Source organism: Cervus elaphus, chromosome 9 (assembly GCF_910594005.1).
Source record: "Cervus elaphus chromosome 9, mCerEla1.1, whole genome shotgun sequence".
Classification (NCBI taxonomy): domain Eukaryota; kingdom Metazoa; phylum Chordata; class Mammalia; order Artiodactyla; family Cervidae; genus Cervus; species Cervus elaphus.
In genome coordinates, this window is record NC_057823.1 from 100,990,716 (window position 1) to 101,005,705 (window position 14,990).

Genomic DNA, 14,990 nt, shown 5'->3' on the forward strand with positions numbered 1-14,990 from the left:
CAAGCTGTTATCATGACATCACTTATAAACAGCATTTCCTAAGGATATGTGTTTATCAAAGAGGTAAAACATAATACAAGGTAAATGCAGAATTGTGGTGCTTTAATTTTCTTATATTCAGAATGCTGATTAAACTTTTTCATGTGAAGTCATTTAGTTGTACAGAAGTTTGGCTTATGACTGATTTGGGGATATATTATAATAGGTTAAATCTAGGTATTTTAAATTCAGTCATTATAGGGGAAAAGTTTCCCCAGCCAGTGCTTAAAATTCAGGACAAGGTAGGAAAGGAGCCCAGAAAAATAAAGCTTTACTGGAATAATTTTTAGTTCTTTGGGGTTTGTAATTTACTTGTCTCCTTTCTAGTTATTACTATGTAATAATATTTGCATTAAAAAAATAATAAAAACTCTTATTTTCTTTTGAGCACAAAAATAAAAGGAAGGGAGACACCCCACCCTTCTGTGTCTCCATTTTCCCTCACAGGCCAGCTTGACTTTCAGATTAAGCCCTATTGCACAAAAGGAGAAAATTAACGTCAGCCTCTGGGCATCAGCCGTAGGTTATCTGTTCTCCTCATTGTAGAAAATGGATCTGAACTAATAAAAATAAAATTAAATAAATAAATAAAAGAAAATGGATCCGAAGCAGCTGGGCAGCGCCCAGGGGCGATTCCCACCTGACTTGAGAGCTTGAACGTGCAACCCCGCTGTGGATTTCCTGACCGCCTCTGAGTGTGTGGCAGTCACGTTCCTTTCTACCTACTGTAGTTCTCTGACCTGTCCGCCACTACACGGCATCCTCTTCTGATTCAGTCTGTACGCTAGAACAGACATGGCTAATGAGATTTGACTGAGAGAAGCTGTCTGGACAATATTAAGAATTGTGAGGCCATGAGTGTGAAACACCTCCAGTTGCCAGTCCCGCACCAGGGCATTTCTGTTGCAGTGAAGAAAAGACCATGGGTGAAAACTAGTTCCATTAAGTCATTGTCTTAAAATGAACAGTATTCTTGGCTTTTAGTGTTTCTTTTTCCTCTGTTCTTCGTTATTTCTCTATGAAAATATAGAAGCATGGTGATCTTGCTATTGAAGAAGGGAAATCAAGAAATATCCAAATTCTAGACTAGTATGTGTTTTTTACTTAGAAAGACTTAGGCAATGTGTATAAAATGCCAAGATTTGGAAAAAGAGCAGCAAAAGAGACTAAAATGCTATGCCCTTCCCCTTCCCCAAACTGAGGAAGAAATATTACCACTTTCACCAATAAAGAAGCTAATGGCAGAGAAAATTTAGTGATTATTAGAAAGGAAGGTCACCAGGCCCTTGTTTTGTTTGCTTAGCTGTGTCACACTGTTTTTCTACTTTCTTTTTTGGAAGTTCAGGATTGGTATCATTTAGGGTGCTAATTGTCAAATTCTTAAGTTGTATTTATTTCTATAATTCACCCCTTGTTTTATTAGCAAGGCTCAGTTATACAAATAAATAGAATACAAAAAGTGGCTCTTGTAAACAGCTAAAGTCTCATGTAGTTCACTGCTAATTATGTAAGTTTAAAGTATGATGCTTCCTCCTTATTTTTACTAAAACCTATTTAATGTCCACTTAGGGAAGATTGAACTATTAATGAGATTTGCTACTGTGAAAATAATCTAAACATGTCACATACCTGAGTTCAGTCTTGTAAATATATACACATACACATATATATATATGGAGAGAGAGAGAGAGCGACCAGTTTTTTCCTTTTTTTATTAAAAATGAGAAACAGGAGACTTCTATTTTCAATTAATGTTTGATATTTTTGAAGTAAGAGGATACCTAAAGAGGATATTAGAAAAAATAGCTACAGTGTAAGAGTCTCCCTTATAAGCACCTATTTTCTCAATAAGATTTAGAGTCCTTCTTGTTTTGTTTTTTTTTCTGGTTAATTTTTTAAAGGAGAAAACATTTATTCAGTGCTCATTATGTAACACTACTGTATTAGGCATTTTACAAACAGTGTCTCATTAATTCTCATAAAAACTTTGTGTCCAGGGTACAAATATTCCAATTCTTTTATATGAGAAATTGAAATTCAAGGAGATTAAATAAGCTGTCCATAGCCTAATAGCCAGTAAATTGAAGAACAAGGATTTAAATACAGATTTACTTGAATCTGAAAGGCATGCTTATTTCATAATTCTCTGCTGCCAATCTGTTAATGGCCTATGTGTTTCTCAGAAAATGTTACTACTATGTATTTTTCTATGTACATTCATGTGTACACACACACACACACACACATGTATTTTTTAATTACACATATGTTATAAAATAAAAGCTTTCTTTAGTTAAAAAAAATCAAAATATAAACTACGAGCTCCATCCTAAACTATTCAGTAACTTTAAAATTTTTATTCTCATGTCTGTCTAGAAAGAAATGATGCTAATCTGAATTCTGGTAACATTCTGGTAAAATATTCCCGATAAAGGCTATTAAAAGACATATTGCAGTCAACCTAGTTCAGTTTAACACAGTTTTGAATTATCCCTGTCAAAATCTAAGCCAGAGATTAGGAAATTATTTCTTAAAATGTCAGATAGTAAATATTTTCAGCTTGCCAGTCAGCCATAAGGTCCCAGTTGTAACCTCTGTAGTTAGAAAGCAGCCACAGACAACATGTAAATTAATAGCTTGGCTGTGTTCCAATAAAAAAACTTTATTTACTGAAGCAGGCAGCTACCCATAGGCTTTTGTCCCTTGATCCCCGATCGAAACCACTACATATGCCATTTAGGCTAATGAATGGATTTAACCTTCGACATCTCATGAACTGTGTCTTCTGGCTTACAGAACATAGAGAATAAAAATACCCATGTATGGTTAGCAGCACTGTGATCTTTGTCCCTTAGTTAGCTATTCAGTTTTTTAAGTAAATGGTCATAAACAGGAGTTGTCTTATTTGAAATACTGTATATCATACTTCTCCATCTCGGTAAGTGGCAATTCCTGTCTTACGGTTTCTCTAGACCAAATAGACTGGGGTCTTTCTTGCCTCCTGTTACTCACACCACTTAAATCATGTGCCAGAAAATCCTGTTGGCTCTGCCTTCCACGTATGTCCAGAATCCAGCCTTTTGTGCCCACGCCCACCTTTCCCACCCTGGCCCCTACCCCAGCCTCCCATTCCTGGATCTTGAGGGGAGCTCTCCTAACTGACCCGCCTTGCGTTCTTATATCCTGAGAGCCCGTGCTCCTTCCTGCAGCCATGGGGATCCTATCAAAACAGAAATCAGACCACATTCAGTCAGTCAGTCAGTTCAGTCGCTCAGTCGTGTCCGACTCTCTGCGACCCCATGAATCGCAGGACGCCAGGCCTCCCTGTCCATCACCAACTCCAGAGTTTACTCAAACTCATGCCCATCGAGTTGGTGATGCCAACCAGCCATCTCATCCTCTGTCGTCCCCTTCTCCTCCTGCCCCCAATCCCTCCCAGCATCAGGGTCTTTTCCAATGAGTCAACTCTTCGCATGAGGTGGCCAAAGTACTGGAGTTTCAGCTTCAGCATCAGTCCTTCCAATGAACACCCAGGACTGATCTCCTTTAGGATGGATTGGTTGGATCTCCTTGCAGTCCAAGGAACTCTCAAGAGTCTTCTCCAACACCACAGTTCAAAAGCATCAATTTTTAGGCACTCAGCTTTCTTCACAGTCCAACTCTCACATCCAATACCCGTCTCCAAATACCCTTTTAAGAGCTTCCCATACCCCTCATATTTAAAAACAAGACTTTATTTTGTTGTTCAGTCGCTCAGTCATGTCCGACTCTTTGTGACCCCATGGACTGCAACACGCCAGGCTTCCCTGTCCTTCGCCATCTCCCAGAGCTTGCTCAAACTCATGTCCATTGAGTTGGTGATGGCATCCAACCACCTTGTCCTGTCTCCCTCTTCTCTTGCCTTCAATCTTTCCCAGCATCAAGAAATCTTTTCCAGTAAGTCGGCTCTTTGCAGCAGATGGCCAAAGTATTGGAGCTTCAGCTTTAGCATCAGTCCCTCCAATGAATATTTAGGGTTGATTTTCTTTAGGATGGACTGGTTTGATCTCCTTGCAGTCCAGGGGACTCTCAAGAGTCTTCCACAACACCACAGTTCAAAAGCATCAGTTCTTTATGGCAACCTCCAAACTAAGATCATGACATCTGGTCCCATCCCTTCATGGGAAATAGATAGGAAAACAGTGGAAACTATGGCTGACTTTATTTTTCTGGGCTCCAAAATCACTGCAGATGGTGATTGCAGCCATGAAATTAAAAGACGCTTACTCCTTGGAAGGAAAGTTATGACGAACCTAGACAGCATATTAAAAAGCAGAGACATTACTTTGCCAACAAGGTTCATCTAGTCAAGGCTATGGTTTTTCCAGTGGTCATGTATGGATGTGAGAATTGAACTATAAAGAAAGCTGAGTGCTGAAGAATTGATGCTTTTGAACTCTTGAGAGTCCCTTGGACTGCAAGGAGATCCAACCAGTCCATCCTAAAGGAGATCAGTCCTGGGTGTTCATTGGAAGGACTGATGTTGAAGCTGAAACTCCAATACTTTGGCCACCTGATGCAAAGAGCTGACTCATTGAAAAAGACCATGATGCTGGGAATGATTGAGGGCAGGAGGAGAAGGGGATGACAGAGGATGAGATGGCTGGATAGCATCACTGACTCAATGGACATGAGTTTGAGTGAACTCCAGGAGTTGGTGATGGACAGGGAGGCCTGGCGTGCTGCGGTTCATGGGGTCGCAAAGAGTCGGACACGACTGAGCAACTGAACTGAACTGAAAGGGCTTCCCTGATAGCTCAGTTGGTAAAGAATCCACCTGCAATGCAGGAGACCCTGGTTCGATTCCTGGGTCAGGAAGATCCCCTGGAGAAGGGAAAGGTTACTCACTCCAGTATTCTGGCCTGGAGAATTTCATGAACTGGACTATATAGTCCATGGGGTTGCAAAGAGTCAGACACAACTCAGTGACTTTCACTTTCCAAAGCTCTTAATTACTCCTGCTGTCTTTTTCCACTCCTTTGTCTCTTATCCCTATTTCTGTTATAAATTATTTTGGGGATAAGACATATAACAGAAACAAGGGATGAAAGACTGGAGCTAGATCAGAACTCTAGCACTGCAGCTTGCAGCTTGCAAGATCTTAGGCGAGCTGCTTAACCTTTAATGAGCTTCAATTTCCTCATCTGTAAAATGGGGATAATAACAGTTCTCACCTGACAGGATTGTAGTTAAGTGAATTATGTGTAAAGCCTAATACCACTCAGGAAATTACTAGTTACTGTTAATTTTTCCCTAAATTACATTTACAGAAGATGAGTTAAGGCATGTTATCAAGTAATTACTTCAAGGCACCAAAGTATCTTAGAAGAGTTGAGATAAAGTATTACAAAGGATCAAGTTGAGCATGAAGAACGGGATTGCAACAATGCTTTAGTCAGGATGATTAAAATTTTCTAAAGTATATTATATAACCACATTGTGTGCTAAGTCACTTCAGTCGTGTCTGACTCTTTGCGACCCTATGGATTGTACCTGCCAGGCTCCTCTGTTCATATGATTCTCCAGGCAGGAATACTGGAGAGGGTTGCCATGCCCTCCTCCAGGGGATCTTCCCGACCCAGGGATGGAGTCCTCGTCTCTTACATCTCCTGCATTTTCAGGCAGGTTCTTTACCACTGACACCACCTGGGAAGCCCAGTACACGCAGATTAGAGTCTGTATTTCTTTCTTTCTTCTTTAGGAAATCTTTGTGGAGGCAGTAGGATTTGGAGAATGTAGTTCATGAGTAGAGAGATTTGGAAACAAACATTTTGGAATTCCTATAAAAAGCACCATCCTAGAAGTAGTGCTATAAACAGATGACATAATCAGAACCTCAACTTTTTTTTTTTTCCCCTCTTTCCTTTATTTATTTATTTATTTTTTCAGTGGGTTTTGTCATACATTGACATGAATCAGCCATAGATTTACACGTATTCCCCATCCCAATCCCCCCTCCCACCTCCCTCTCCACCCGATTCCTCTGGGTCTTCCCAGTGCACCAGGCCTGAGCACTTGTCTCATGCATCCCACCTGGGCTGGTGATCTGTTTCACCATAGAAAATATACATGCTGTTCTTTCGAAACATCCCACCCTCACATTCTCCCACAGAGTTCAAAAGTCTGTTCTGTACTTCTGTGTCTCTTTTTCTGTTTTGCATATAGGGTTATCGTTACCATCTTTCTAAATTCCATATATATGTGTTAGTATGCTGTAATGTTCTTTATCTTTCTGGCTTACTTCACTCTGTATAATGGGCTCCAGTTTCATCCATCTCATTAGAACTGAGAACCTCAACTTTTATAATTTTATCTTTAAAAGAATCTGGTAGGTACAGTTTAGTAAGAAAAGAGTTACATACCTTTAGGCACCAAAACCATCACTGTCAAACATGTAAAACAAATATTCAAAATGAAGTTGATTAAAACACATTTATAAAGGAATGTTTGATATAGCAAATAGACTCCAAAGAGGAAATGTGTAAAGAAGTTGAATATTTTAGTCAATACAGTAGTTTAATGTATTTAACACATAGTAAATGTAATTTAACATATATGTATATTTATACAATGTTACATTGTAAAAAGAGAATATACATTTTTGAATGTATATAAAATATCCTAAAAATCACATAGCTAGACATTAAGAAACTTCAGCCTACTACAGTAGAGTTTTATAGCTCTTATCCGTTCTGATGATAACCAATAAAACTAGAAACAGACCATAGGGAGATGCTTTGGAAAACAGCTACTTAGAAATTAAGGACCATTATTCTATACAGTCCATGAAAAAGGGAGAAAAATAAAACTTAAATTATAAATTATCTGTAAAGTGTTGGCAAGGCAAATACTTTAATAACAAAACCCATGAGACCAGCTAAAGCAGTATGCAGAGAAAAACTGATGGCCTTAAATTCTTTTATAATGAAAAAGTAGCTTGAGAGTAAGTTTAAATAGATAATTCAACTTTAAAAATGAAGAAAACAGCAGTTAAATCAGCGAAAAGAAAGATTAAAGATAGGAGCTGAAATTTATAACATAGGTCAAATAATAATATAAATGAAATAAGAAACCATTTACTTGAATATCTTTTAAAATGGATAAGCTCATGGCAAGCCTAACTAAAGACTAAAAACTACAAAAGTTATATATTATTAGAAAGTATAAAGAAAACATTTTAGATATTATTATTTGTACTTCTGTTGGTATATTTTATAATCTTGAGGAAATGATGATTTTCTAGGAAATAACTAGCTATCCAAATTGACCTAAAAAGATATTTAAAAAACTGAACAGACCACTAACTATAGAAGACACTAGAAAGGTAAAAAAAAAAAAAACATATATACACACATACACACAAACTTTTAAAGGTAAGAATTATTTAACCAAGAACAGACTGAGAGTGAGTAAAAGCATGACAGAAAAAAGACTAATATGCCAAATATATAAAGGGGTCCCACAGACTACTGAAAGGCAAGCCACCCAAAAGCAATGAAGGATATTTGTTTTAAATTACCAGAATGGAAAAGGCTTAAACCCTGTTAATCATCATAAAAAACTAAGGAGGAAAAAGTAAGATACCATATCTTTAACCCATTAACATGGCAAAATATATTAAAAAGAGCTATAATAGAACTTATAAGGATGAACAGACTTGGGCAGGCTCATACATTGCTGGCGGAGAATGCACTGCCATAATCTTTTTAGTAAAATTATCTGGAATTATCTTACAAAGTAGAAATATTTGTATCCTTAAAACTGTGGGAGATCGTTCTATAGAATATTATGCAATCAAGGGAAGTGTTAGTCACTCAGTCGTGTCTCTTTGTGACCCCATGGACTATAAGCCCGCCAGACTCCTCTGTCCATGGGATTCTCCAGGTAAGAGTATTAGAGTGGGTAACCGTTCCCTTCTCCAGGGGATCTTCCAGATCCAGGGATCAAACCCATGTCTCCCGCATTGTAGGCAGATTCTTTACTGTCTAGCCACCAGGGAAGCCCTTAGAATATTATGCATTAAGTGTAAAACTCAGGTGGGTCTGTTGTCTTGCCTTAGAAGAGCTGTCACCGTGCATGAAGTGAGAGAAGCAAGCTGCAGAGTCCTGTGCAGAGTGTGACCCTGTCTTCATAAAAACAGACAGCAAAATGTCTATATATATGGGTCTGTTTGGATATACATTTTGTACAAGCATGGAGGAAGTTGGGAAAAGGCACTTTAAGCTTGTAAACTCTGGTTCCTTTGGAGAGGCAGTGGAGGAGTATGACAACAGATTTTTTAGTATATACCCAAGTTATCTTATCATTAAAAGAACGTCTATTTTATAGTTGCTAAAATTTAACAATGAAACAAACAATATCACCAAGAAGGAGAATGCCAACAAAAAGTATCATCTACTTTCTTGGTATAAACCCCTAATGTTCTAGAAATCTCTAGAGGGGTTTTCTACACAATGCCTCTAATTGATAAATTTTTAATTCCTGTTTCTCTGCTTTGCAACAGTGCTATTAAGAGAGCCTGATTAATGAAAGAATTTAGGAAATTTGGTACACGTTTAGAAACAAATAGAGCCAGATTTGTAGGGGGTCATTCTTCTATTATAGTCAGTCTGAAGATATTTGCAGAAGGCAACCATGCATCTGTTTCCACATTAGCAAGAAAAGTGTTGCTCTTTGCACTTATTAGCCCCCAGAAAAATCCTCTTTCTTTCACTTATTTTCAGATTTATGTAGTCTGAATTAATATTTCAAAGCCCTATTCAAGAGGAACATTTGGAGCCATTCCACATGAATGTTGTATTCTTTAAGCAGAAGTGCAGAACATACTCTTTCCAGGCACAGATTGCTTTTCACAGATAATGTATTCTACTTAATCGTGTATAAAGGGACAAATCTGATGTACACATTTAAGGTATGGCTCTGTCTTAGCATGCAAAAGTCACCCCATACAACAAACCTCAGAGCATTTTTGAAGAGGAAAGTATATAAAAACAGGGAGTTCATTGCCTCTATACACCACATCGTCCTCCCAGCTCAGATAAGCCAGTATTAAATGAAAACATTTACCATGGCAACATCGATTTACAAAGGGCAAATGATGTTTCTGCAAGATTAGAGTACTTCCTCTCATGGATCTCAGAGGTACACACAGTTAACACTTTAACACCCTTATTTAATAATTTTATGTAAGACTGAAAAAACTTCAATAGATTATTTTTAAATATTTTAATTTGGAAATAGAATCCAAAACAGAAAAACAAACTCTTAACAAAAGCTGAAGTCAAATTCAATGCAGGCAGAAAGATACCACTACAGTATTTTAATCTTCACTATTTATGGAAATAAAAGTTTTTTGTTTTGTGGTAAGCTGTACCAAATGGTTAAATCATTTGCTTCCAGCTGAATGGTCCTTTTGCTATGAAGATGCAAATTCTGTTTACCTTACTGTTTCTCCACTTGATATTGTTAGTTATGATATTTAGCTTCCCCATTTTGGGACATGTTAAAATATTACATTCATCTCCTTAACGTATTTTCATAAATGCTAAGGCAGTCTTCACAGATATTTTACTGTTGTGGTTTCATCTGCTTGTCTTGAGCTTTAAAGGCAGACACAGTAGATGCAAGAAAGAAGATAGATTGGTAGCCTGGGCAAATGCAAGAAAGAAGTGACTGTAGTGAGGTCAAACAACTTTAGAAGGTAACAAATAGTCTCTGTATTGTTTTTCTGCAGTCACAACCGCTCCATAATACAAAATGGGGAAAATTGTGCTCAAGGGTGAGGAAATTAAGTTCCTGCCCTGAATAGTTCAGAGTTGAGAGTGAAAAATTTATCTTACTCAACATGAATTCTTTGACTCTGCTAGAGGTATATACTGTTCCATTTTCTACCTAGAGTTTAGTTAATCAGCCCAGTAAGCTTGGGTCTAGAAGCCCACGGCTGTTAGGCGTAAGGGGACTTTTAGTCCAATCAGTGGTAGCAGGAGACAGTTGAAATAAATAAGGTACTTCACACAGTTACTGCCCACAGTATTCTCTTTTCACTTCAGTTTGTGGTGACCTATAAACCTTCTACAATAGCCAAAGAAATTTGAAGTGCCACTGAAGCAAATAAAAGCCAAATCTAGCACTCTTTTAATGCTTCCAAGTCTGCTGCTATTGGAAGACTCCATGTCATTTATTTCCTCACTTCCCACAACATGTATTCCCCAGATTAAAAAAAAAAACACATGTCAGTTGTCCAGAAAAAGTTGACAAATATGTGAGTCCAAGATCGTTTTCTTGCATTTTTAAAATAAAATGTCTAAAACCTATGTATTATGGTTAAGAACTTTATAGAGAATAGAAATTTGCAAACCTGTGAATCACTATATGAAAGAGGACATTAATTAAACTGAATGATCTAGAGTCTTCATTGTGATAGTTCAAGAAATCATTGATTTAGAATGAGTTCTTTTTAAGTATATTTGAAGCTACTAGTGAAATCCAAGAGTATTATTGAAAATATATAAGTATTAGTAGAGTTAACTCAGGCATATATAAAATTTTATAGAAATTTTGCTCAAATATTGAAATGTAAACAAGATTGAAATGAGTTTTTCAACTCTTCCTTTTCTAAATATCTGCCAGACCATTTTCTGAAATCATTTTTAAACATAAAAGTTTTATAAAATAATCTGACCAACATTTTATTATATTTTATAAAATAATCATTGTAATACCCATGTACAGCAATCACTATAATGTACCTAACCTATTGTGTAATGCAAATGAATAAACTAGCCTTGTTAGCCAGCCATTATTTACAGTATTACTTTTGTGGGCCTGGGGGAGAAATCTGAATGCCATCTGAGTATTAATCACTAGAGGAACAAATCTCCATCTCATGACTCTTCACTGAAACATCATCTCCACCTCTATCATTCTTCAGAGATACTGTCCAGTTCCTTAAGAGGAAAGACTTACCTGTCTTGTTCATTATTCTGTTCCCTGAGCCTAAAAACAAGGCTGTATTCCAATAAAGATTTGATTAATTTTTTTTAGAAAGGAGGGAAATTATCTCCATATCAAGAATATTTCCTGTTCTGCCCCAGTATTCCTCAGCATGTGTTTGGACACACTCACAAGCATAACGCCAATGACTGTAGTATTTTTTGTGTCTCCACATGGATCACGGCTTAGGAGTCCCCTGCTGCCGTACTTTCCATATGGAGGAAATAGTCTGAAGTTCAATGTTTTTATTTTAACTACTACCTAACTTTTTATTCCTTCGTGGTATTTTCATTTCTATCAATTTATTTGTGATATAATTTAGTTAAAAATAAACATTCACCAATTTTAAGTCCACAATTTGATGAATGCTGGCAAATAACATGCAGTTGTGTGACTGCCAGGACGACATGATAAAGGACGTTTGCATCGCCCCAAACATCCCCTCATGTCCCGTCATTCCCCCTCACATGCCTTTCCTCATCCGCATCCGGTATCCCCTGGCAACTGCTGATGGATCCGTCACCGGTTTAGCCTTTTCTGGATATATGTACAGACGTGACACAACAGTGTGTAGTCTTTGGCGTCTGGCTCCTTTCACTTAGCATGCTGCTTTTGAGATTCATCCACGACGTTGCATTTATCAGTAGCTCATTTTTATTGCAAGTCGTAGCTGTGGGGAAATCTGGACTCTAATTCAGGCAAGACTGGCTCTAGACCTTGTGCTCTTAAACCATTCCATTATATTATTACTGATTTTCATTCCATGCGATTTTCTTAATCATCTCTGGTCATGCTGTTCTCCTATTCAGAAGTCTTCAATAACTCCTTATTCTGATCAAATACACTTCCTAGTCCTTTTTTTTTTTTTTAATTCTCTGCCCTGTGGTCCCCATCTGAATGACTTTTCCTCTTATTTCCTGGTTTTCTTTTTTTCTGAGTTCCCTATTTTCTACCACACTCAGCCTGTTTATGATTCCCACCAATAGATGCCTTTGAATCCCCTGACGTTATTCTTTCTGCTTATTGTAATTTCTTTGCCCTGCGTCTTCACCTGCTTTTTTTTTTTTAATTTCCATTTTATTGTCTTTTCAGAGAAACCAATATTTCTTTCGGTCTTTAAGGACTTGGATCCTTACATGGGCTTTGGTGGAGGATGTGGGGCTGCACCCAGAGGTCTAAATTGGGGTGCAGGTGTTTGATCCTTCCGGGCTTCCCAAGAGCGACTCCTGACTACCTTGCTATGAATGGCACAATTCAGTCAGTAACGCAGTTTCACATACAGCTTGGGAAGCTCATGGGCGTCAAAAAACACTCGCTTCAGAAATGTCCCTGATGGCTGTGGCCTCTACGATGTTCTGAATGAGGAACTTCTTAATGGCCTTATCCTTGGGCACGTGTCGGCACAGTTGGTGCCGTGAATAGGCCACACATGGCCATGGCCCTTTTCGGCACGACCATTGTTCCTTCTTTTCTCGGTCATCTTGGAAGTGCAGAGGCGAGAGAGGCCTTCTTCACCTAGTGAAATCTTGCCTCATTAAAGTACAGAATCTGGGTCCCTTTCCCCCTGAATCTGACTGATCTCTTCAGAGAGATCTGATCTAGTGCTACAATAATTTATGCTATTCTTATAAACCTATTGTATTGTCACTTGCCGTGATTCATTCTCATGTTTTAAATCTGTCCTGCTAAAAGGAAGCCTCTCTGAAACTAATGACTGCATCTTATTCAATCTTGGTGCATATTTTTGTCAGTTAATGCTCATGCTGAGCAAACAAATATAATCTACATTGAGAAGCCAGCTCATACCTCTCCTACAGACAAGATATTATTTTCACAGTGTTTTATATCATGTCTTGCACATGAAAGGTACCCAGTGAATATTTGTTGATTAATAGATCGTCCTTGAATCTGTGCGTAGCTATTTTCTTCTGCTCTTGGGGACATGTAGGAGAGCAAGTAGGGTGATGACCCCTCTAATATACTAAAGGCTGTCTGTCTAGCTAAGGCTATATCCCCAATTCCTTGCAGAGTGCCTAATAAATATTTATGAAGAATAGGTTGTGTTCTTCGGTCAAGGCACAGAGCACATTGGCAGGTACAGATTGATTCAGTAGTTAAATATCTCATCTCCTTGCTTAACGTGGTTGGAACCACATTAGGCTGTTTTACCTCCTTAATGGTCTGTATTCTAGGTGTCTGCAGTTCTTTTCATTTCTTCTTTTGCAACGTCTTCCAGATTTTTGCCTTCTGTCCTGAGCCAGTGACACTGGCTTTCTTTGTTCCCCGTCCTCCATTCCCGGGTCTTCGCCGTGTCCTTGCTGTTCTCGCTCTCCCCTCCCTGTTTGCCCTGGGTAGCGCCTTCCCAGCTTTCAGATCTCAGCCTAAGCATCGTTCTCTTGGAGAACCTTTCCCCACCACCCCTCCATCTCTCCCCCCCACTCCTGCCTTTCAGAGAGCTGTCATAGCTCCCACAGCTCCTCCTGCCTCTTGCAGAATATCCTTCACAACTGCGATTTTACCTTTGCCCATGTCATTATTCCATTCATACCTTTCTTTCCTCATCAGACTGCAGGCTGTGTGAGAGAAGGAAACACGTCTGTCTTTGCTCACCGTTGTATCCTCCAGGTCTCGTCCAGGTCACTAACAGGAGCCTCAGCATGCATTTGTGGGATAGATAGACTGTGAACGTATGGCGGGATGAATGAGTGGATTTCCACTGCCACTCCCCCGTTAACAGTTGTTTTTTAGACCCTAAGTCATGTCTGCCTCTTTTGTGACCGCATGGACTGTAGCCCGCCAGGCTCCTCTTTCCATGGAATTTCCAAGGCAGTAGTACTGGTTTGGTTTGCCATTTTCTGCCCTGGGGGATTTTCCCAACCCAGGGATCAAACCTGTGTCTCCTGCATTGCAGATGGATTCTTTTACTAGTGAGCTACCAGGGAAGCCCCTTCCTGTTACAGACGTAACCTGATTTGATAGCAGCCATCTCCTGGTTTGGTTCCAGACTCCGCTGCCCTCCCCCTCCCACTGTATCCTTGTTGCTCATCCTCAGTTCCATCAAAGTGTTCTTCCTAAAAGACTACACTCATGGTTTTAGGCCCCACATCTCAACTCATGCACCTTGACCAACATCACATCTGAACAGATCAAATCTAAATTCCCATCACCCAAGCCCTTTTATTATCTGGCTTAATTCAGATTTATCCAACTTCCTTTTTCAGAATTCCCTAAAATGTCACCTTTGTGCCTGTTTGTCCATTCACCAGCTTATTTCTGCTTCCACCACGCTGACTCCCCTCTCTGGGTTTTGTTCAAACGCAATTTTTCAGCTCAGGTCTTCTTCTTACCTTTGTTTTTCTGACGTCTTCCCCTTTGAGAGACTCTGCTTCTCTGCTCAGGGCCTCTCAGATGCTAAGAGAAGACTTGGTCACTTTGTTTTGTTTCAGAGCTTCCATTTGATCATTTTTTAACATGTTAAGAAATGCTGAAGCATTTGCATTGTATACCACATGCTCCCCTGGCCTCTTTCAGTGTCCTTTCCACTCCAGCCTCCTCCGGGCGACTGACCTTTATGGGTGCCATCCATCGGCTCCTTGGCTCTCTGGCTTCTAGCAGGCTTCGGTCAGTGGAGGGAACTGGCAAAAGACGGGAAAGCAATAGGATGACATCAGAGCATTTATTTTCTTGGTTCCTTTTCTTTATTTGAGATTTATTTTTATTTATTTGTTTGGCTGTGCCTGGTCTCAATGGTGGCCTGTAGGACCTAGTTCCCTGACCAAGGATGGAACTGAGACCCCTGCTTTGAGAGCGTGGAGTCTTGGCCACTGGACTGCCGGGAAGGTCCCCGGTTCCTTCTCTGTTGAGCAACAGGTTGGCAGTGACTAGAGCTCTCTCCCTGTGTCATGGCCATGTCGTCTCCT

General features: G+C 39.1%; 1 protein-coding gene and 1 pseudogene across 23 annotated transcripts in view; one reads left to right on the forward strand and one right to left on the reverse strand.

The window, feature by feature from the left end:
• Positions 1-14,990, forward strand: part of PAM (peptidylglycine alpha-amidating monooxygenase) — a 308,314-nt gene that overhangs the window by 145,962 nt on the left and 147,362 nt on the right. The gene's annotated exons all lie outside the window — the stretch shown is intronic.
• LOC122700661 lies at positions 12,203-12,550 on the reverse strand (annotated as a pseudogene).